Below are 24523 nucleotides of genomic sequence, written 5' to 3'. Positions count from 1 at the left end.
TTGTTTAGTTCCCTATGATAGCAAAACTCTTCAAAAAAGTTGTATTGGGTTGGTCAAAAAGTTTGTTTGGGTGTTTCCATGAGAGAGTCCAGGAAAACCTGAAGGAACTTTTGGCCAACCCAGCGTCTACTTGTTGTCGTCTTCTCTTCCCCAGCGCTTTTATCCCACCCAGTCCTGTCTGTTCTAATGTGTTAGCGGGTAACTACCACCTGTGTGTCTAGGACAGGGCACTGCCATGTTCTGATTAGTCAGAATGTTCTCATGTGATGTGCCTGTTGCAGACCCTGAGCTGACGGGTCACATGCAAGACATTCATTAAGGAAGAGCTCCCAAGAGAGCTGGGGAAGGAGCTGGGCAAGAGCACAGGGAAGGGGAAGAGGTGAAGCAAGAGTGAAATCTCAGGCAAAGTCCCAGTCTTAGACTGATCCTGATGGCTTTGGAGAAAATGACATCTTATAGTTTTGTTCTACCTTCAGGCAAGAGAGCTGGGCTTTCATACTGCTAGCTGGTCACTGGATGGGCAACCCTACAGAACATCAACTCCCAGACTCTTTGGGCTATCTGCCTATACAGACAGAGTAACTCCATTAACCCAAGGGCAATTAAGGATCCAAGGGGAGCTGGGCAGAGTATAGCTAATGTTTGTTTCAGCAGTGCTTTATTTACTTATTTACTTATGGCTGTGCTGGGTCTTGGTTGTGGTATATGGGCTTTGTTGCCCCACGGTATGTGGGATCTTAGTTCCCTGGCCTGGGATAGAACCCTTGTTCTTTGCGTGGAAAGGCAGATTCTCAACCACTGGACCACCAGGGAAGTCTTTCAGCAGTACTTCTTAAGCTTTAATGTGCACTCAACTCATCAGCAGTACTTGTTAAAATGCAAACTCTGGCTGGGGAAAATTTGAGATGGGGCTGAAATTCTGTGTTTGTAACAAGCTTCCAGATGGTCCTCAAGCTTTGAGTAGCAAGGGGCCACAGAACCATTCATGGGAACTTAATGTAATGGGAACTACTCCTCCAGTGAAAGAACACCAGGCACGTTCTGGGCATCTACTGCTGTGTATCAAGACACCCCACTCCCCCGAACAGAGTGATTTACTACTAATTTATTACTCTATGGGTTGATTTGGCTTAGCTCAGTGGGGCTCAGTGGACATGTCTTATGCAGTTGTAGTCAGATGTTCATTGGAGCTGTGTGGTTTTTTGTGTGGAATGTTCAGGAGGGTTTACTCATGTGGTTGGCAGCTGATGCAAAATGTTGTTAGGGAGCTCAAGTAGGGCTACTGATTATCACATCTCCCTGTGGCCTCTCTGTGTGGCCTGGACATCTCATAGCATGGTGGCTGTTCTAAAGTGTACCCAGGGGACTTCCCTGGTGGATCAATGGTTAAGAATCCACCTTACAATGCAGGGGATTCAGGTATGATCCCTGGTAGGGGAACTAAGATTCCACATGCCACAGAGCAACTAAGCCAGAGCTAGAACTACCGAGCCTGTGCGTCACAGCTAAAGAATTTGTGTAGCACAACGGAATGTCCTGTGTGCCGCAACTAAGACCCAATGCAGCCAAGTAAATAAACAAATATTTTTTTAAAAGTTGGGGACTCCCCTCGTGGTCCAGTGGTTAGGAATCCGCCTGCCAATGCAGGGGACCTGGGTTGATCCCTGGTCTTAGAAGATTCCACGTGCTGCAGAGCAACTAAGCCCGTGTGCCACAACTACTGAGCCTGTGTGCTGCAGCTGCGGAAGCCTGCACACCCTAGGGCCTGCACTCTGCGACAAGAGAAGCCTCTGAAATGAGAAGCCTGCACACCACAGCTAGAGAGTAGCCCTTGCTGCAACTAGAGAAAAGCCGGAGGGCAGCAATGAAGACTCAGCACAGACATAAATGAATAAGTGAAAGGTGTACCCAGGGTTTGTTTTCATCAGGTATGGTAAGACGTGCAGACGTGGAAATGACTGTCACAGAGGAAGATGTTTACACACACAGATCTCCAGAAACAGGAGGCATGTGTGCCATGCAGGGCCACATGAGGAAGCACTGGGGTTGGTCAGGAGGTAAAAATCGGGGAGAAGAGAGCAGGATCAGAGTCTTTATTAGGGTTTTCATGGGAAGGTATGGGCAAGACACGGTAGGCACAGTGAGTAAGTTTAGGATTAGATGGTTCAAATATTATCTCGGTAGGCTCTGGCTCTGGCTGCTGCTGCTGCTGCTAAGTCGCTTCAGTTGTGTCCGACTCTGTGACCCCATAGATGGCAGCCCACCAGGCTCCGCCGCCCCTGAGATTCTCCAGGCAAGAACACTGGAGTGGGTTGCCATTTCCTTCTCCAATGCATGAAAGTGAAACGTGAAAGTGAAGTCACTCAGTCGTGTCTGACTCTTCGCGACCCCATGGACAGCAGCCCACCAGGCTCCTCCGTCCATGGGATTTGCCAGGCAAGAGTACTGGAGTGGGGTGCCATTGCCTTCTCTTCTGGCTATGGGGAAGTGCTAAATTGTCTGGCACGTGGCCCTGGAGTGATTTAGGGCAGTGAGGATATTGGCTTAGTGTGCAAGAATATGATAAAGTAAGTGTGGGCTCTAGATTTGTTGGAAAGAAAGAAAGAAAGAGAAATCACTCAGTTGTGGCCAACTCTTTGTGACCCCATGGACTGTAGCCTACCAGGCTCCTCTGTCCATGGGATTTTTCAGGCAAGAGTACTGGAATGGGTTGCCATTTCCTTTTCCAGGGGATCTTCCCAACTCAGGGGTTGAATCTGTATTTCCCGGATTGCAGGAAGACACTTCACTGTCTGAGCCACCAGGGAAGCCCAGATTTGTTGGCTTTTGTATCAAATCACACTCATAAGGGAGGGTCTAGGAATGAACTAACCCTGGCAGGGACATTATTTCTAGGATCCAGGCCTCGAATGTCAGAGCATTAAGAATATGGAAAATAAGAAAATATAGTCAATAGCTCAGTTCTGAAAGGGATCCAAGAGGGAGCATTCCAGAGGCAGAAGGCAGAAGCTACTAGGCCAGTTAGAAGCTATGTCTAGAACTGATGCAATATCACTTTCCCTGGATTCTATTGGTTGAAACAAATATTGAATAACTTAGAATCAAAAAGAGATATAAATTCCACCTCCTGATAGGGGAGTGGCAGGGTTCCATCACAGAAGGACGGGTGATATTGCTGTGGCCATCTTTGGAAAGTTCGATTGATCAGATGTATGTCTTAATCAGTGTAAATATCCGTACAAATATCTGACAACAGCCAACTTGGGGGATTCTGCAGGTAAAATGATCTCACAGCGAGACAGTTCAATGTATCAAGGCTTTGTATCCCCACCAATCTGAACAGCAAGACGTTCAATTCTTCAAAGTGTTTCCCTCCTCAGTGTTTTCAGTTTCCAGTAAAGCCCAAGTTAGCCTACAAACTCTTGCTCATCGCTGCCCCCTGCTGGTGAATCAGAAATTCAGGCACTTCCTACCAGCCACTGGCTCCCACCCTCATCGTAATCTCCAAGTGACTCTAAGTTACAGGCTTAAATACAAGGTGAGCCCTTCTGAAGGGTTCAGAAATGAGACATGTATCTGGGGCTGCTCCAGTCCATTAGACATGTTTTTCTATCCTCTGTTAAGAGTGATACTTGTTTTTTTTCCCCAGGGCAACAGGTGAGTATAATCAGATATTAAGACTCAGCTGGACTCTTCTGCCAGTAGTTTTCCGGCCCACCCCCGTGCAAACAGCCATATTCAGTTACCTAAGTCAGACTGGCCCGGCAATCCTGGCTTTCCCAGGCGGAAATGGGTGGGCAAGGCTTGAAGGGGAAATGAAGGATGTCGCTATTTCCTTTTCTCAAGGCATGTGGGAATGCAGCAAACACCCATTCAGAATGTCCTGCGACTTTAGATGTTTAAGTTTACAGAAACTGCACTCAGGCAATTGAAGCCCGGGCATCTTTTCCTGTAAAGATCTACTATTCCACTTTCTTGCTTTAGTCTGGGTCACTTTTTCCTATGGTCTGATGAGGTCTGTGCAGCCCACTTCTAGGTGCAACAGCTCCTGCTAGGGTCTAAAGAAGGATCTCAGAGCAGTCTGGAAAGGAAGGCCCAGGTGGTTTTGGGAAGGTCCAGTGGCCAGAGTGACCACTCAGCTGCTCACTCGTCCTCAGCCAGGCCTCAAACTGCGCTCCCTGTGGAGTTCTCACAGTCATTCACAAAGGAAAAAGATTTTATGTGGAAAAATGTGTTAGTTACAACTCCCCTCTGCCTCCTGAGAAACCTGTAGGTAGGTCAAGAAGCAACAGTTAGAATCGTACGTAGAATAACAGACTAGTTCACAACTGGGAAAGGAGTATGTCAAGGCTGTATATTGTCACCCTGCTCATTTAATTTATATGCAGAGTACATCATGTGAAATGCTGGGCTGGAGGAAGCACAAGCTGAAATCAAGCTGGCCAGGAGAAATATCAACAACCTCAGATATGCAGATGACACCACCCTAACGGCAGAAAGAGAAGAGGAACTAAAGAGCTCTTGATGAAGGTGAAAGAGGAGAGTGAAAATCTGGCTTAAAACTCAACATTAAAAAAACTGATATCATGGCATCCAGTCCTATCACTTCATGGCAAATAGATGGGGAAACAATGGAAACAGTGGCAGATTATATTTTCTTGGGCTCCAGTATTACCATGGACAGTGACTGCAGCCATGAAGTTAAAAGATGCTTGCTCCTTGGAAGAAAAGCTACAACAAGTCTAGACAGTGTATTAAGCAGAGACATCACTTTGCTAACAAAGGTCTATATAGTCAAAGCTATGGTTTTTCCAGTAGTCATGTATGGATGTGAGAGGTGGACCATAAAGAAGGCTGAGTACTGAAGAATTGATGCTTTTGAACTGTGGTACTGGAAAAGACTCTTGAGAGTCCCTTGGACAGCAAGGAGATCAAACCAGTCAATCCAAAAGAAAATCAACCCTGGGTATTCATTGGAAGACTGATGCTGAAGCTGAAGCTCCAATACTTTGGATACCTGATGCAAACAGCCGACTCACTGGAAAAGACACTGATGTTGGGAAAGATTGAGGGCAGGAGGAGAGAGGGGTGATAGAAAATGAGATGGTTGGGTGGCATCACTGATTCAATGGACGTGAGTTTGAGCAAACTCTGGAAGAGAGTGAAGGACAGGGAAGCCTGGTGTGCTACAGTCCGTGGGGTCACAAAGAGTTGGACATGACTGAGCAACTGAACAACAACTGTCTTCTAAAGAAGATGAAGCTCAAAGACTGTTGATTGGGGTCATGGGACAGAAACTCTGAAAATGGAAGCAAGACAAGAGAGTTATATGGGGTAGGTGGCAGGAGGAGAGGCTGGAGAAGAGTCAGGGGAGGAGAATAAGCATGGTTGATAGAAACTTTGCAGGGAGAGAGAGATGTCTAATTGAAATTTCTGTCGCATTTGCTGCATTTTCAATGTGACACTCTACTCCGTCTTCCCTGTTGGAACTTCAGAGCAAAACGAGTTTCTTTCTTTAATGCATTGTGCGGTGGATTTTCTTTGGAGGAACAAAGAGGGTGGCTGGAGGGTTGGTGGAGTGGAGTGGAGGCTCCCGCCACAGAAATGCCAGGCCTAGGTAGGCTCAGGGCCACACGGAGCACTGGGCACCTCTACACTATGTTCCAGTCTGGCCGTTCTCTTTTTTGGGGGCTGCGCTGGGTCTTTGTGGCTCGAGGACTCTTCGTTATGGCTTTCTCTAGTTACGGTGTGTGGGTTTAGTTGCCCTGCAGCAGGTGGGATCTTAGTTCCCTGATCAGAGATCGAACTTGGGTCCCCTGCATTGCAAAGTGGACTCTTACGCACTGGACCACCAGGGAAGACCCCTGACCTTTCCCTTCTTGACAGAAAAGAACATTTCAAGTAGAGGGCACAACTAGGACAAAAAAGTGAGTTTGGAGAATGAAGAGGCTGGTAAGGTTGGGGATTGTGAGCTGGTAAGGAACAGTGGCAATAGGTGAGTTCAGGCTCTGGGTAGAGCCTTGCTTACCTTCCGCATGAAGGATTCTCCCAGGTACTCTGCTAGTCAAAATCTTAGGGTAATCCAAATAAATCTCAGCACTCCGTGTGCTACTGACTTGGGTACTTGAACTCTTTAATCAATGGAAATTAGTAAGAGGCCAGATGAGGAATTCAGACAAGGCTCTCCTAGGACCCACACTGCAGCCTGTGGACTAAAAGCAGGTAACAGCTGCCCCTGCCCATTTTCTGAGGAGGGCTGGGTAGTTCCTCTAGTGGGTGAGGGTGGGAGCAAATTGGTCGGTTGGGGCTTGAGGGGTGGCTTGGGTGGTCTGCCCATTCCCTTGGTGGTGCTGTGTGCAGGGATCATACCCTGCTTTTGCTCCCAGCATCTCGGGAGATGGCTGTTGGTTTTGACCTTTTTCTATCTTCTTGTGCGGCACTTTCCTGATTGCGCATGCTTGCAGTTGTTTTTGGTCCCTTATAGTCTGGTTGAATTCTGTTGCTACGAGACCAGATGTTTGTCCAGGTGCACGCACTTTGGTAAAGGGTCCCAGGTCCCAGCCTATCTCACCTGTGGCCCAGCTTGATTCAGTATCACATTCAAAGCAACATAGTCCATCTCTGTTGTGGGAAGCCCATCAGCGGTAATCATTCATTGTATGCATGCTCAGTCGTGTCCAACTCTTTGCAACGCCATGGACTACAACCCTCCAGTCTCCTCTGTCCATGGATTAGCTTCCTCCAAATAAAACCTTCGATTCCACAGTGAGGAAGGCTCCCGTGCTTGCCTTATCCCTTCTGCAGACACCGACCACTGTGGGAGGACTTGGGCAAGGCATTGCATAATCCTAGGCTGCTTGGGACATTTTGTAAGGCACATTTCAGTGGGAGGTGAACTAGCTCCGGAGAGGAAGCATTCTGTTGGCTGTAGGGAGGTGTTTCGGATCCCTTACTCTTCTCTGTATGTTCCAGCAAAGGTCTCCACAGAGCTTCCTGGCAAAGACATTTCACACTTTTTAACTACTTGGCAAGTGGCTTACAAATCCTTCTAAATACCAGCAGATTAGTCCGTGGAAATCCAAAACTTTAGAAAAAATTAATTGAAAGAGCTATTGAATCGAGGAGGTTTTGCCTGAGTAAATATTTTCTCTATGGAATTCTGATCTATTCATTTAGTAATCCTAATTATGGTTTTGCTAATTTGGGAGTAGTTTCAGAGAAAGCGCTTTATTCCATCAGGAGCCGTCACTAGGTTAAGAGGATTTTGTTTTTCGTCTGTGATGTTTCAAAGGAAATTCATTCTTGGAAGAGCTTTAGCTCTTTTTTTCGCTTGTGTCTGCTGCTTTGCTGCTCAAGGTTGACAAGAGAATACCGCTAGCTTTTGTTTAGTTGCTGCGGCTGGGTCCCTTGTGCCCTGGCCACGCTCTCTCTCTGCCAGCCCTCCTGGGGACTCACAGTGGATGCAGGCAGAGGTGGGTGCACTGCGTTTTGCAGGAATCTCCATTTTCTTCACTGTCTTCAGAATGAAGGCCAGACAGTCAGAGCAGAAGCAACTTCTCTCAGGCCTTGGGGTCCAGATCACTATGTAGGCAGTCCCTACCGCCTGAAACTCTCCCCCTTCCTCTTCACCTGGCTCTCTCTAAGTCATTCTTGGGTTCTCAGCTCATCTCTTGCTTCTTCTGGGAAGTTTTCTCTCACTCTAGGTCTATGTCCATAGCCATGGACCTCTCTTCTGAACTCCAGACCTCTGGACCCATTAGTATTGGACATTTCATTGGATGTCCTATAGGTACCTCAATTTCAACATGTCTCAAACTGAACAGCGCAGTTTGGGTCTAAAGTGCCCTTTAGACCATTGCCCTTTCTTTCTCACCTCCATCTCTTCCCTCTCCTCTGCTCTAAACCTGTGTCTTCTGCGGTGTTCTGAGTCTCCAGGTAGGGCGCCATGGGCCATAAAGTTACTGGTACCAAAAACCCAAGAGTTATTCTAGAATCTTCCCTTTCTCATATTCCCATGTCTCTCTCAATTCTTCTCCATTCCTGAATCCAATGGATCCCACTTAAGTTTCTCTTAAGCCCATTTTTTCCTTTCTTTATGTTACAGACCTGATGTTTGTACCCCTTCAAAGTTCATATGTTAAAATTCTAATCCCCAGTGTGGTGATATTTGGTGATGGGGCCTTTGTGACTTCCTTATAAGAAAAGACACAAGAGGGCTTGCCTCTCTCTCTGCTCTGCACCATGTAAGGGCACAATGAGAAGGTGGCCATGTGTAAACCAGGAGGATGGCCTTTACCAAGAACCCAATCATGCTGGTACCCTGACATTGAACTTCCATACTCCAGAACAATAACAAATGAATGTTGGCTAAGCCAGCTAGTCTATGGTTACTTGTTACATCACACTAAGCCAAGATTCCTTCCTCTTTCTAGCTTGGGATGCTATCTCTGTTTGCTTGGATTACTGGATTAGGCTTCTAACTTGCTTCTTTGCCTCTGGTCTGTCTCATCTTCCAGCCTGGCCACCATACTAATCTCTAATGTGAATCATACAAATCATGTAATTTTATTCCTTGCTCTGGGTTCTTCAGGTTCTACAGCCCTTATCCCATTGGATAGAATTTAAATTCCCACCTGGCCCCTTCCTACTTGTCTAACTTCATCTTCTGTCACTTTAGACCAGTCAGGGCTCTTTAAATTGCATGGAACAAGAAAATCCAATTCAAGTGGGCTTAAGCAAAAAGGAAATTTATTGGTTCACATAACGGAATGTCCTGGGGTAGATCTGGCTCAGCTTCAGGTGTAACTGGGTCCGAGGGCTCAAGCAGTGTCATCAGTTCTAACTCTCAGTTCTATTTTTTCCCTTCTAGTTCATTTCACCTGTAGACTTCTCTTCACATTATGGTAAGACAACTGCCACAGCTCCAGATCACTACATCCTAACAGGAACACATCCAGGAGAAAGAATGTCCCTCTCACATAGGTGCTGTAGTCAAGTACAGGATTAACTCTGGTTGGATCTGATTGGCTTGCTTTGGGTCAGCGGCCCACTTACTAACCAATCACATCTGTGAGAGGAAGGTGATGCTCCAATGGTCCAGGTCTTGAGCCCATCCCTGGTGCAGAGGTTGGAATCAGCTTTTCCAGGCAGCATTGCAGAGGAAAAATGGAGAACTAACTGGGAGAAGTTGGAATGGAGACAGGGCAGGCCAACACAGACATGCGTGCTCATGCGCTTTCTTGAAGACCACTCCTCCCGCCACTCTTGTTTCCGGCTCTCCCTCCCAGCTGAATCCTTTCCTGTTAAGGTGTAGCCTAAATTCTTCCCCTTCTGGGCAAACTTCTCTAATCCTCAGCAAGGCCTGGTTGCCCTTCCTCCCTCTGTTTCCATGTCGCTTGCTTTGCAGCAAAGATGTTGCTACATTGTTACCTTGGATTCTCATGCCTCTCTGCCTGCTAGATTGTGAGCTCGTTGAAGACAGGGACCCATTCTTTACATCTTGATATTGCCTGTACCTACCTGGTACAGGGCTTCCCTTGTATAAAAGGTCTGACCTACAGTGGATGCCTACCAAGAGTTAAATGGTGAAGTATTTAAAGAGACTGCATACTGCTGCTGCTGCTGCTAAGTTGCTTCAGTGGTGTCCGACTCTGTGCGACCCCACAGACGGCAGCCCACCAGACTCCCCCATCCCTGGGAGTCTCCAGGCAAGAACAATGAAGTGGGTTGCCATTTCCTTCTCCAATGCATGAAAGTGAAAACGGAAAGTGACACAGTCGTGTCCGACTCTTACGCATCCATAAAAAAGAATGAAACAATGCCAATTGCAGCAACATGGATGTAATTAGAGATTATCATACTAAGCGAAGTAGGCCAGAAAGAGAAAGACAAATACCGTATGACATCACTTATATGACACAAGTGAACTTTTCTACGAAACAGAAATGGAATCAGAGGCATAGATAACAGATTGGTGGTTGCCAAAGAGAAGTGGGAGAAAATTGGATTGGAAGTTTGAGATTAGCAGATGCAAACTGGTATGTATAAAATGGATAAACAACAAAGTCCTACTGGATAGTACAGGGAACTATATTCAATATCCAGTGATAAACCATAGTGGAACAGATAATGAAAAAAGAATATATATATATACATATATAACTGAGTCATTCTTCTGTATAGCAATAATTAACACAACACTGTAATTCAATTACACCTCAATAAAAAATAAATTAAAAACATAAAGAGACTGAAGATGTCACATAGACTGCAATCCCAAATGCCATCAAGGTAGGGAGAGTAGCAGCATCAAGGATAACAGAATCAGGATCCGTGCAGAGCTCAATAACCTGCAAAAATGGACCAGATGTGCCAAGATAAACTGAAATAAAATGAAATGAATAGTCCTGTATTTAGATCTAAAACAGCATTTATTTAGGTGGGGGTAGTAAGACTATCAGGAAAAGAAACCTAATAGTCTTTGTGTGGCTACTTAAAAATGTTAATAAGATCTTGTGTAGCCCGACAGGCTCTGCTGTCCATGGAATTTTCCAGGCAAGAATACCGGAGCGGGTTGCCATTTTCTACTCCAGGGGAATCTTCCTGACCCAGGGATTGAATCTGCATCTCCCGCATTGGCAGGTGGATTCTTTACCTCTGAGCCACCTGGCCACATTAATGAAAATATGCTATTTTTTGACCTCTGATTCTTGGCATATTGCTATCATCAGCCCACAGAAGGCCCCTTTTTCATTTTGTTTGCATTTAAACTTACTCTTTTCTCTTTCCGTTCCCTGCCTTGTTTATATATCTTATGAAGTGTGTATTGCTGTCATTTAAAGTTTATATGAATATATGGCTTCCCTGGTGGCTCAGTGGTGAAAAATCTGCCTGCCAGTGCAGGAGACATGGGTTTGATCTCTGGTCCGGGAAGATCCCACATGCTGCAGAGTAAGTAAACCCATCTGTCACAGCTACGGAGCCTGAGCTCTAGGGCCTGAGAGCCACAATTACTGAGCCCATGGGCTGCAACTGCTGAAGCCTGAGTGCCCTGGAGCCTGTGTTCCACAACAAGAGAAGCTAGCACACCACACAACAAAGAGTAGGCCCTGCTCACGGCAACTAGAGAAAGCCTGTGCAGCAATGAAAACCCAGCCCAGACAAAAACAAATAAATCTGGGAGTGTGCTAAGTCATGTCAGTCATGTCTCTTTGTGATCCTATGACTGTAGAGGAGAGCATGGCACCCCACTCCAGTATTCTTGCCTGGAGAATCCCGTGGACAGAGGAGCCTGGTGGGCAACAGTCCATAGCATCGCAAAGAGTAGGACACGACTGAAGCAACTTAGCATGCACAGAGGAGAGCTCAGAATTTTGACATTAGTCCTTGTTTTGGATAATGGCAAATACTTGTCAACTGTCCTGCCTACTCTGATCTGTGAGTCTAGAGAATCATGTCCAGTCCAGGGGATCATACTTCAAGAAACCATGACAAGACCTCCCTGGTGGGACAGTGGGTAGGAATCTGCCTGCTAATGCAGAGGACACAAGTTTGGTTCCTGGTCTAGGAAGATTCTATATGCCATGGGCAACTAAAGCCTGTGCACGACAACTACTGAACGCACGCTACAGGCCTTGAGGGCTGTAACTACTGAGCCCCGGCGCCACAGCTGCTGAGGCCCGTGAGCCTAGAGCCTGTGCTGCGCAACAAGAGAAGCCACCGCAGTGAGAAGCTTGCACCCCACGACAAAGAGCAGCCCTGCTCACTGCAACTGGCGAGAGCTCGGGCAACGATGGAGACCCAGTGCAGCCAAAATAAATAATCAATTTAAACAAGAAAGAGATTTAGAAGAGAGAGAGAGGCCACGACAACGCTGGCACAGAGAAGAGAAACTTGGTTTGTGAAACCCATCCAACAGAAGCTGTGTCAGCGAGCGGAACCGGCAGGAGCGCTGGTCTCGGGTAATGTAAGGAAGGTATTTCCAGTGATTAGAGCCACCTAATGAAGAGGTGTACTCCTTGGAGTGATAGTGATACCCAGGACCCCATGGAGGGGTGTTTAAATGGAAGAAGATAGTCATTTGCTAAGGACAGTTCCTTTTAACTTGGAGAGTTTTCTGAGTCACTATGTGCTGAGAGTCAGAGAAGGTACACAGAAGAGGAGGAGAGGGGAGAAACACAATTTCCTTCCTTTAGTTCCTGTCATAGTCAGCTTGAGCTACTGTAACAAATACCGTAGACTGAGTGGCTTAACCAACATTTCTTTCTCACTGTCCTAGAAGCTTTGTCCACAAAGGCGCTGGCAGATTTGGGGTTGATTGAGAATCCTCTTCCTGATTCATAGACAACAATCTTTTTTTTTTTTTTTTAACTTATTTTTAATAGGAAGATAATTGCTTTACAATGTTGTGTTGGTTTTTGCTTACAACAACATGAATTGGTTGTAAGTATATATATATCCTCTTGAGGCTCTTGAGCCTCCTTCCCATCCCCACCCCACCCCACTACTCTAGATCCTCACAAAGCACCACGTTGAGCTCCCTGTCTTATACAGCAACTTACCAGTAGGCAATATATATGTTTCAGCGCTACTCTCTCAATTTATGTCACTCTCTCCTTCCCCGGCTACGTTCACAAATCTGTTCTCTACATCTAGACAAAAATCTTTTTACTGTGTCCTCACATGGTGGAACGGTAGAGAGCACTTTCTGGGGTCTCTTTTATAAGAGCACTAATTTCATTCATGAGGGGTCCGCTGTCATGACCTAATCGCCCCAAATGCCCCATCTCCTAATAGCATCACGTTGGCGGTTAGGATTTCAACATGTGAATTTGGGGGTGCTCCGAAACTTTCGGCTCATAACAATTTCTTCTTCTACTTTTCCTATGAGCTTTCCATTTTCTTCATTTATCATAGTATGGCGCCCTTCACTTCCTTGTCCTTTTTTAAGAGTTGTACATATACATGCACACACCATTTGTACCCAGCCACGTTCATACATTTGTACATAGCAAAACCGCACATACACACACCCACCCACTTACAAGCACACAGATACCCACGTATACTGTAGTAAATGTTCCATGACTCCCAAACCCACATGACTGAATACATATACCTCTGGCCCTACATGACTCAACACATATTGTGTGTGCTCCCAAAGTGTAAGGGAATTGTTTTGGGTTCAGTGTGAGAAGTCACAGTCCCAGATCCTCTTTGGTGTGAAGGCTTCATCTGTGAAGGTTCAAGGCCTTCAGCACACGTGAAGGAGGTGGGGTCCCTGTTCTACAGGCAGGTCAATATCCTTCCAAAACTCACCTCACTGCTTAGCCCAGAGGTCTGCATAGGCACAAGGAGCCTTTGGTAATCAAGACTTTGCTCCATCCCTCTCCCTGCACAATGGGGTGCCTGCCAGATTAATCTTTTAGTCTTTCCTGACAGGGGCTAAATGAAACTCTGAAATTTGGCTTCTTTCCCCCCAGGAAGCCCAGACAGACTGCTCCCTGATGTAGCATCTTGGTCATTGAGCTTCTGGGTCTTGCACATGTTTCACCCTGGTTTAGGAGTACTCACTTATCTGAGCGCATGTGGGTGAGATAATTCAGGAGGCAGAGAGTCCAGGGAGGCTGCAGCTCCAAACCATGGAAGCTGTTTCTGTGGGGGGAGGTAACTATGAGGCTGGACGGGTCCTTTCCTTCCCAAGAGCTTGGGGCAGAGCCAAGCAGTTGAGAAGCACCGCTTAGAATTGCAGGCAAAGGATAATGATCAATTCATAGAGTAGGAAACTCAAAATGCTAAGGAGTATTTCTAAAGATGCTTGAACCACATTAGTAATCAAAGAAACGCATGTCACAGCAACAAGGGGAGATTGTTATGTGACGGACTGGCAGGCAGAGCAGTGGAGTACCGCCAAGGGCTGGCGGGGCTGTGTGCATAGTGGGTGTCGCGTGGGGCAACCACCGGCTCTGTACTGGCTCTCTGCCTGCACGCACATTGAGGTGCTGGCCACGAGCTCCTTCCCGGTGGCCTTGGGGCACACGGGCCTAAACGCCCGAGAACTGTGAAAGCCCAGGACAGTGCCAGAGGAATGCCCTTGCTGACTGCAGGGGAGACAGGAGGGAACAGACGTGGCTGTGCATCATGACTGGGAGAAGCCTTCTTAAAAGAGGTGATAGGAGATGGGATAGATAGATGTGTTCCCAAGTGGTTGTCCACTGAGCCTGCATCTGACCCGGGGGCGGGAAAGAGAGAGGCTCCCAGCTGGCTCTGTGTCATTTCAGGTCGCTTCGAGCTCCAACTCGGGCTGATTCTCAGCCTCCTGAGGCCCGCAGGAGGCAGCCGCGTGCTTAACAGGCCACCAGGACAGGTTGAATGCATGTCCGGAGCACACTGTGAGAAGCACTGGTGTGGAGAGGGAAGAGGACCAAGGGCAGAGCCTGGAGGAGGAGCTTCAACTGGACGTGGTCTGAGAGGAGGGAGATTCTGGGAGGAGGCATGGGTCCAAGAGCCTGGGGAGATGGAGACCTTACGTAGGATGAAGGGGCCACGGGACTCCAGGATGAGGAAAAAGACAACACGAAAGAGCTTTTCCCTCATGATGTGTAGTAAAGACTAACAGGCATTTACCCATGGTTGAGGAGATGAAAACCTCTGACACTGTGAAATGAACATCAGATGAAAATACATGTGCCTTCCTTTGTCTGATGCTTATTCAGAAAAAAACCCAAGAAGTATGCCCAAAGACATGGAATGTCCATAAAACTTGTTTGTGGCTTGTATAGGCTGGTTTCGTTGATTGAAAGATTGCGCTGTCCTTCCCGATGTTACAGTGAGCAGTAAAACCGCACACGGTGAGGCAGGAGCAGCAAAAAGCTTTATGAAAGCGAGAGCCACTCTCATCACATGGGTCCCTGCATTTGTGACCTTGGTGAGATTCATGTGAGGCGTAGGACAGTCAGTGTGGCTTTACGTCCAACTCAGAAATTCCAAGGACCAGTAAGAAAGGTTTTTTTTTTTTACTAAGGGAGGTAACTTTAAATGGAGTGTAATCTATAAAAATATTGAATTACTGTGTTGTACATCTGCAACTAATATTGTCAATCAACTAAACTTCAATTAAAAATAAATAACAAGGGAAGCAATAGTAGGCAGAAATTTTAATTCTATCAAGACAAAAATATCCCATCATGAAAGATACAAGGACAGAACCTGAGAATTAAGGACAGTTTTTTTAAAAAAAGTAATTAAAATTTTTTTGTCTGTACAGCATGGCACAGCACAGCATGTGGGATCTTAGTTCTCTGACCAGGGAATCGAATACACAATTTGTGTGTTGGAAGCACAGAGTCTTAACCACTGGATCACTGGAAAAGTCCCTTAGGGACAACCCTTTGAATGGAACATGTTCAGGTCTGGTGGGGGCACAGGTGGAATCAAGTGTCTGCTATCACCGTGCCCACGCTGAGACAGGACTTAGCATAATCACATCCCCCCATGGTCAAATAAGACTCCACAAATCATTAGCAAGTGATGCAGATTTTACTGACGATTCGATGAAGCAATGGAACAGAGGGTGACCTTGAAAACCACAAAACAGAAGCAAAGTCAAATAGCCCTGGCTGATCTCTGTTCAACCCCTGAACCTCTCTTTGGTGGCTGCTGCCACTTTTCATTTCACCATTCCTCATGCTGCTTCCAACCTTCCCTGACTCCTAGGAAGGCAGAGGTAGACACCGAAATGCCAATTTATTGCTTTATAATAAGAATCTGCAACCCAGGGAGCAAAATAGTTGAAATCTGTACTCTAGACACCTCAGCATTCCAGCCTCCTAGGTCATGCTTTTCATTAACATCTAGGTAAAGGACCCCAGAGTGCTGGGAGGGAAACACGTGCTGTCTCCCAAGGTGTCAGGGCTGGGAGGGCTGTTCGCACACAGAGCTCCTTACAGCAGCTGCCTTTTTCCTTAGATCCCTGACTTTTCCCTACTTACTGGGGACCCCTTTCCTAAGGTGACCTCCTGAGATGGTTCCAAAATCCCTGTGAGTTTTTACATAATGCAGTTTATTTTTTCATAATGCAGTTTAACTTTTTGTCTTATCCTCAGGTCCAAAGAGGCCCTGGGGCCCCTCTTTGCATAATTAAAAGATCCATTACGGTGTTTTCCCAAACATAACAGCAGCTATCTCCCTCTGAGGAATTCTGTCATCCTCTTGAGACCACAACTCCGACTACAGTCAAATTTTGAAATCATAATAAAAGTAATCACACACACAATCTCTATCTACCTAGCTACCTATCTTCCTATAGAGAGAATGACACAGAAAGAAAGGAATTAGGGATGCTTCTCTTTGGGGTCAATGTACCCATGAAAGAAACCATCACCAGAAGCCTGGAGTGAATTTTCAGAACCGACCAGGGAGGCACTGATGGCCAGCACTGTCTCTTGCTCCAGGCAGAGAGAGAGTGTGGGTCAGGAGAGCGGAAGGCTGGGTGCTCACACCTCAGGATTAGAGATGTTTCACCTCCAGGACTGGAAGGGCTCTTTGATCTCTTCTCCTAAGCCCTGTGTTTATCTTCACACACACACATCCCCGAGGCCATGGACAACATGCTTTCTCCCAGCGCAGCTTGCATCACCTCCATTTATGCCCCTCTGGTTTCCGTGTTCAAAGAAATCCTTTTCTAGTTACCCTATGGGATTAAACCAAAGGTAGGCTGGCACCTAGACAGCAGTTATAGAGGGTTATAGTGCAGGACCCTGTCTTGGGTGTCATCTCTCATGTCTGGGGGACTCTCCCCATGCCTTCTGGAGCTGGTGTCAAAAGATGCACTCAGTCGTCATTGTTGGTATCTCAACATAGCACCTGACTTCCAACAACCTGACACCCCACCTTACAGCAAGAGGCATCAGAATTGGAGTGACAGAAATGTTGGACTTTTTGAAGTCTGAAGCATTGATTAAAGTTTGGAGCAGGACTTCTCTGGTGATCCAGTGGTTAAGAATCGACCTTTCAATGCAGGGGACGAGGGGTTCATTTCTGGCCTAGGAATTAATATCCCTCTTGCTGTGGGGCAACTAAGCCCTGCACCACCACTAGAGATGCCCACATACCGCAATGAAGACCTAAAGCAGTCAAAAACAAATGAAGGTTGGGGCGATTAAACAATCAGCACACTTTGTACATCTCAGACTGTTAAGTTCTAAGATGCTCCTGTAGGGGAGGAAAACCATCCTTTTCCCTTTTTAGGTTCTGTGATTGGCCTAAGAATCAAACAGATGTTAGATAGAGTAACAGTATAATAGATTATGGGTTTCTCCAGTGGCTCAGCTGTAAAGAATCTGCCTGCAACACAAGAGCCTCGGGTTCAATCCCTGGGTTGGGGAGATCCCCTGGAGAGGGAATGGCACCCCACTCCAGTATTCTTGCCTGGAAAATCCCGTGGACAGAGGAGCCTGGTGGGCTACAGTCCATAGGGTCGCAAAGAGTTGCACGCAACTGAAGTGACTTAGCACTCAGGCATAAGAGATTATATTGTTAGATTTGTATACAGAAAATATACAAATTTATTTAATATTTAATATTTATTTAATATTTTATGTGCATATGGGAGTCTTCAGAAGGAAAATGAAGACCTGAAGAAGCCATTAGGCTCAGAATCATCTATCCCTTTTTATACAAAGAATGATAAATTGTGGGGCTATGACAAGGCAAAAGGGATTGGGCAGTAAATTGTGGGACAGATACTAGAAAATATATGGGGGTAGCACGTGGAAGATAAGGCTTGTTTTAGTAGGTTTGCTTGTACAGGTCCATTTAGGCATCGGCTCCTGGGCTCCGCCGATGACAATGTCCTCTTCCCGGTACAGGGAGGGCAGCTTACTTCAGGGAAATTTTACAACCTGCTTTTAAGTGGAACGTGGCGGGTGGGGGAGAGAGCACTGCCTGCTCCTGCTGTTTCTCAAATGCCTTCAGCTCAAGACAGTCAACACACGGAAGCAGTGTATTTGGGGGTGGCATGTTCTGAATCGCTTCACGCCCTTCTCTGCCACCCAAGGGGGATTACAGCCCTGAGTGGATCCCCTAAGTCCTCACAGCTGACTGTGAGAACTTCCTCTCACTCTGCACCAGCTGAGACACAGATCTGCTCTTCTAGGGGCCTCTTCTCTCCCAAAAAGCCTCTTCAGGCTGCTGGAGCCAGAGAAGAACATACTTGGGGATGTTGTTAGCATCGTCTTTGAGAAGAGTGTGGGTATTCGGGTGACGTTCAGCCAGAGACCGATGCTACACACAAATTTCCCTGTAAACACAGAAGATGAAGGCAATGGGCTATGGTGTTTCAGAACAGTCTCTCCAAGCCAGACTGAAGGAAATCAAGTTGGGATGTGATCAGAGTCCCTGGCGAGGCTGGTTAGGCTGCGGAGTCACAGGTCCTCAAGCAGCAGGGTGGGGCCTGTGATTCTGAAGGCCAAAACCAGAGGTGTGCAGTGGGGTGGGCTCTTGGAGGAATGTTGGTTTCTAGTTCAGGTCAGTCATCCCTCCCTTCATCATAAAACAGTCTCTATTTTATACGGAACAGAATTGAGTGGGGTGAGGAATGTGGGAATTGAGGTCCTTCGCCTGTGCCCACTAAAAGGCAGGAGGTGGTGGTCAGGGCCCAGAGCACAGGGATCCATCCCTGGGAGACAACATTACTGTCTGCTGGGCAGTTTCAAGTGGAGTTGTGTGTGTGTGTGTGTGTGTGTGTGTGTGTATGAGTGCATGCTCAGTCGTGTCCAGCTCTTTGTGACCCCATGGACTGTAGCCCAGGGTTTTCCAGGCAAGAATACTGGAGTGGGGTGCCATTTACTTCTCCAGGCGATTTTCCCAACCCAGGGGTCAGATCCGTGTCTCCTGCATTGACAGGTGGGTTCTTTGTCACTCCGCCACCTGGGAAGCGGAGTTGATGGTGGGTGGCACCAAACCATGGCCTTGCTTCTGACATTAAGGTAGGGCCACTACTTCTGCAGGCTGTAAAGGTGTCTGTGTGTAATGGGCTCCTTGTTCGAGCCCAACCAGCATCCATCTCTAGAATTCATATGAAGCTAGATATTTCTGGCAACCAGAGAGACAGTGCTCTCTTTCAGAAGAAGTGACCAGTCCCATGGGTTTTCCCAGTGGAGTCATTAGGGACAAAGCAGCTCTGGGTCCAGCCTTGCTGCTTTCCATTACCAGCCTCCAGGGGCTCATGTCTGAATGCTAAGGTTGGGAGGGGTGAATGACTGGGATGGTCAGAATGGTAAATCTCATTTCCCTGAAATTCCATAAGGGCAGCAGGGACCAAAACGCCCTGCTCTGGACCCCTCTGACTGAGCATGGCAAGGGAGGAGAGAGGTGTTGCCCCCACTTTGCCTGGCTGGGGAATAGGCTCCACTTCCACGATGGTGCTAGAGGGACCCAGAACTCCCCCACAAAAGTGGCGGGGTCAGGCGGACACAGTCTCTAGCGGAAGGGGAGTGAATCTGCAGCTGTTTTAGAGCAACTGAGCAGCTTCCTCCGTGAGCACATGTGGGTCCCCTTCTGGGACGCCTGGAGACAATTGGGCAGATTTAGCAGGTGGTGGAGGTTCAGGCGAGCCAGGGATCTTGTGCAGCTCCTGATTTTGTCCTTTCTCGAGTTTGTCAGCAGCCTTGGAGTTATGTGAGACGATAAAGGAACCAGATTTTCTGTTTAAGGAAACAGAACCCCATTTTTGTCCACAGACAGATCCTTCTGAGCAGCTGCTCTCTAAGAGGATGGGCCCCAGGGTTCGGGTCCCGCATGTGCCCGGGGTCGGGAGGCTGCCGGCAGACCTGTTGGCGGCTGTGGCTTGGGCTGTCGTGGGTCTCAGGGCCTGGATGCTGTGTGTTCTGATCCTGCCTGCCCGGACAGCCTGGCCAGGGCCCACAGCAGCTGGAAGCGGCAGTCCCTTAAGGAAGAAGCACCCACCAGTGGGTCACGCTGGCCACGTCTGAGTGGTTTTCTGTTCACAGAATCATTTATTTCTGGTGTCAGGGAGGCCCAGGGCAGCTTTCTCCACTGGCTGTGAATGCTCTGAGCATCGTCGATTCCTCTGCCCCCACCCCTAGAAATCCGCCGGAGCAGCAGGTCTGTGTCTGGGATTCCTAGTGGGGGTTAGGGGAGGGCAAGGGCCTGGTGGCTTTGGTTCCCTCCCTCTCAGCAGAAGTCCCCTCAGGCCCAGGCAGTAGCCAGTCGGTTTGGACAGTGGGTTGGAGCTTCCTAGCCTGCAGTGAGTCAGACATGACTGAGCGACTTCACTTTCACGTTTCACTTTCCTCTTTCATGCATTGGAGAAGGCAATGGCAACCCACTCCAGTGTTCTTGCCTGGAGAATCCCAGGGACGGGGGAGCCTGGTGGGCTGCCGTCTATAGGGTTGCATAGAGTCGGACACGACTGAAGTGACTTAGAAGCAGCAGCAGCAGCCTGCAGTGAGAGGAGGGTGGCTAGTGGACACCCCCAGACTTGCAATCACCTGATACTTCTTTCTGAGACTCCCCTGTCCCTGGGCCCCTGAGGGCATCCCTCAGCTAAGAACTTCCTCAGAATGCATTTCCTTCCCTTTTTCCATTTCTGCTTTTCCCAAAATCAGAGGCTGCAGCCCAGCCAGGTGGGGGCTGTGCTACACCCCAGGCTGTAGGGGGTGCCACCCAGCCCTGGGGTAGAGTCAACATGAGGCACTGGACGTGCCTACTGTGCCTACTGTGTGCTGTGGCTGCAGCACGTGTGTATCTCCATATTGTTTTTGTGTTTGCACTTGACCTTGCATGATGATGTGAGTGCCCCTGAGCCTCTGTGTAGGTAGGTATGGTTGTGTGTGCATTTACCTGGGTGTGACTCTGTGCAGGCATTTATGTGTCTAAGCATGAGTTTGTGCTGCTATGCCTGTGCCTGTGTGTGTGAGTGTGCAAGTACAAGTGGGTACCTCGTGTTTGTATATCTGTGTGCACGCACCTCATGGCATATGTGTGCCCATGTCTGAGTGGGATGTTTCAGCCGAGGCTGTGTGTGCGAGGGCGCCTATGGGTGTGTGTCTCTCCAGTCCTCCTTCACTCTTCTGAGTCCTTTTCTCTCCATCACCCAAGGATTTATGGAAAATCCCAGGGAGGACGTGAGGCTGCCGAGAGGGACCTCAGATCTATGTTTCTGTGCTCTCAGAGCTGCTCTGGACACAGAAGGGACAACATTTCCCAGGCTATAAGAGCCTCTCCCGAAAGGAAAGCATCAATCTACTTATCAGAGGTGAAAGAGCTGTTTGTCCGTGTCTGGAAGGACGCAAGGGAAGGACTGGCTCTGAGTCAGCACTGTCCCCTGGGCCCAGCATAGAGGAGGGGCAGGGCAGGTGAGAGGAGTAAGGCTGTGAACTCTGGGGGTGACTCAGGTGGGCGGCCTGGAGAGGGTGTGAGGGTCGGGAGAGGTAGGAGCTGATGCAATGGGGCTGGTGAAGGTTGTGTCGGGGCTGCTCTATTGGCAGCTGGGGCAAGAGGCTGCGGATAAGAGGTGAGCCCGGATGGCTGGAGTTGGGGCAGCATTTCCCTTTGAGGGACCAGGAAGAACACGGCAAGTTCTGGACCTTGAGACACTCCCAAGGCCTTGCTTTCATAGGGTCCTTGCTGATAGGAGGCCTCAGGTGGGAAGAGGGTTCTGTTGGGGCGTTCCCTGGGGAAGGGACAAACTCCTCTCTCTTTCCTCACACACCCCATCCTCAGTGCCTGAGGCAAGTCCTGCAAGCCTGCACATACAGGTCATTGCAGGCTGCAGAATCACTGCCAGAGAGAATGAGTGGACTAGAAGTCAGGCTCCCAGGCCTGAGGCGTGGCTGTGCCACCAGCCACTCACCAGAGGCCCCTCTCCGGGCCTCCATTTCTACCTGTGCTGTGGTCAGGTCCCTCATGGTCTATGGTTCTGTGGCTGGTGAGGCCAGGTTGTGGTGGGGACATTCCTGTGCATGCTCTTGCCCTCTTTCCTTTCTGTTCTTTACCAGCATTCTGGGTCTCTGCCCCCGAGCTGCTGTGCTTCAGAGGGGAGCCCATTCCCCTCGTGTAGCCCAGATGTGATGACCCCAAGCGGTGACCAGGCAGGAACTTATGACCGTTGGTTTTATCCTTCTAGCTTTGGACCCACGTCTGGGAGTGAGTGTGGGGAAGAGGGGGCTGAAGTCAGAGCACACAGCGAGGGGATGGCGATACTGCAAAGGGCAGGGCTGGGGAATTTCTCCCTCCCAGGGGCAAGTGACTTGCTTAGTCATCCGGGAAAGCAGGTTGCACATGTCCGTTTGCCTATTTGTCAGCATTGATTGAGCACTTCCTCTGGTCCAAAGCCTCTCTTTTGGTCTAGAGGGACTCAGACCACTTCCAAACTTTTAGGCTCCTAGTGTAGTATAAAGCTGGTTTTAGAAAAGGCAGAGGAACCAGAGATCAAATTGCCAACATCCGTTGGATCATCGAAAAAGCAAGAGAGTTCCAGAAAAACATCTATTTCTACTTTATTGACAAAGCCAAAGCCTTTGACTGTGAATCACCACAAACTGTGGAAAATTCTGAAAGAGATGGGAATACCAGACTACCTGACCTGCTTCTTGAGAAATATGTATGCAGGTCAGGAAGCAACAGTTAGAACATGACATGGAGCAGCAGACTGGTTCCAAATAGGAAAAGGAGTACATCAAGGCTGTATAATGTCACCCTGCTTATTTAACTTCTATGAAGAGTACATCATGAGAAACGCTGGGCTGGATGAAGCACAAGCTGGAATCAAGATTTCCGGGTGAAATATTAATAACCTCAGATATGCAGATGACACCACCCTTATGGCAGAAAGTGAAGAGGAACTAAAGAGGCTCTTGATGAAAGTGAAAGAGGAGAGTGAAAAAGTTGGCTTAAAGCTCAACATTCAGAATACTAAGATCACGGCATCTGGTCCCATCATGGACCATGATGGAAAACAGATGGGGAAACAGTGGCTGACTTTATTTTTTGGGGCTCCAAAATCACTGCAGATGGTGACTGCAGCCATGAAATTAAAAGACGCTTACTCCTCGGAAGAAAAGCTATGACCAACCTAGAAAGCATATTAAAAAGCAGAGACATTACTTTGCCAACAAAGGTCTGTCTAGTCAAGGCTATGGTTTTTCCAGTGGTCCTGTATGGATGTGAGAGTTGGACTATAAAGAAAGCTGAGCGCTGAAGGATTGATGCTTTTGAAATGTGGTATTAGAGAAGACTCTTGAGAGTCCCTTGGACTGTAAGGAGATCCAACCAGCCCATCCTAATGGAAATCAGTCCTGGGAATTCATTGGAAGAACTGATGCTGAAGCTGCAATTCCAATACTTTGGCCACCTGATGCTAAGAACTGACTCATTGGAAAAGACCTTGATGCTGGGAAAGATTGAAGGCAGGAGGAGAAGGGGACAACAGAGGATGAGATGGTTGGATGTCATCACCAACTCAATGGAAATGAGTTTGAGTTAACTCCGGGAGTTGGTGATGGACAGGGAGGCCTGGTATGTTGTGGTCCATGGGGTCACAAAGAGTTGGACACAACTGAGCGAATGAACTGAATTGATAGTATAAAGAACCAAAGGTGCTGAATATGAGCCCCTCTGTAGCTCTCTCTCCACGTTTTTGTGTAATAGTTCTTTCTAATTTATCTCTTTCCTTTCACATTTCGCTATAAGCAGCAAGAAGACACCAGGCTGCACCTTACACAATTTGCTTAGAAGTACCCTTAGCTAAACATCTAAGTTCATCACTTAGAAGACCTTCTTGTTACCCAACACTAGAACACAGTTCAGCCCAGTTCTCTACCACCATATGACAGGGGTCACCTTTCTTCCATTTTCCAATAATCTGCTCCTCATTTTCATCTGCGATCTCACCAGAGTCATCATCTTCAATGTTCATATTTCTATCAATTTTTTGTGAGTGAGTGAAAGTCGCTCAGTTGTGTCCAACTCTTTGTGACCCTATGGACTGAAGTCCGCCAGGCTCCTCTGTCCATGGAATTCTCTATGAAAGTATACTGGAGTGGCTTGCCATTCCCTTCTCCAGCGGATCTTCCTGACTCAGGGACTGAACCCAGGTCTGCCACATTGCAGGCAGATTCTTTACCATCTAAGTCACCAGGGAAGCCCCTCAATTTTCTGTACATGATGTTATTCGTTTTCTCTAAGATAATAGAAACATTCTCTTAACTTTCTCCTGTCAACAGAATCTCCTTTAAGGTCCATATTTTTACTAACGCTCTCTTCAAGGCAGTCTAGGCTTTTTCTAACTTCACCTCAAAGTTCTTCCAGCCTCTACTCTTTACCCAATTCCAAAGCCCTTCCACACTTTTGGTATTTGTTATAGCAGCACCACTTATAGCTACCAAAGTCTGTATTGATTTCTTAGGACTGTTGGAACAAATGATCACAAATGGGGAGTGTTAAACCGATAGGAATGTATTCTCTCACAGTTCAGGAGAACAGAAGTCCAAAATCAGTGTAT

Source organism: Capricornis sumatraensis, chromosome 2 (assembly GCF_032405125.1).
Source record: "Capricornis sumatraensis isolate serow.1 chromosome 2, serow.2, whole genome shotgun sequence".
Taxonomy (NCBI): Eukaryota; Metazoa; Chordata; class Mammalia; order Artiodactyla; family Bovidae; genus Capricornis; species Capricornis sumatraensis.
Note: the sequence above shows the minus strand (reverse complement) of the source record.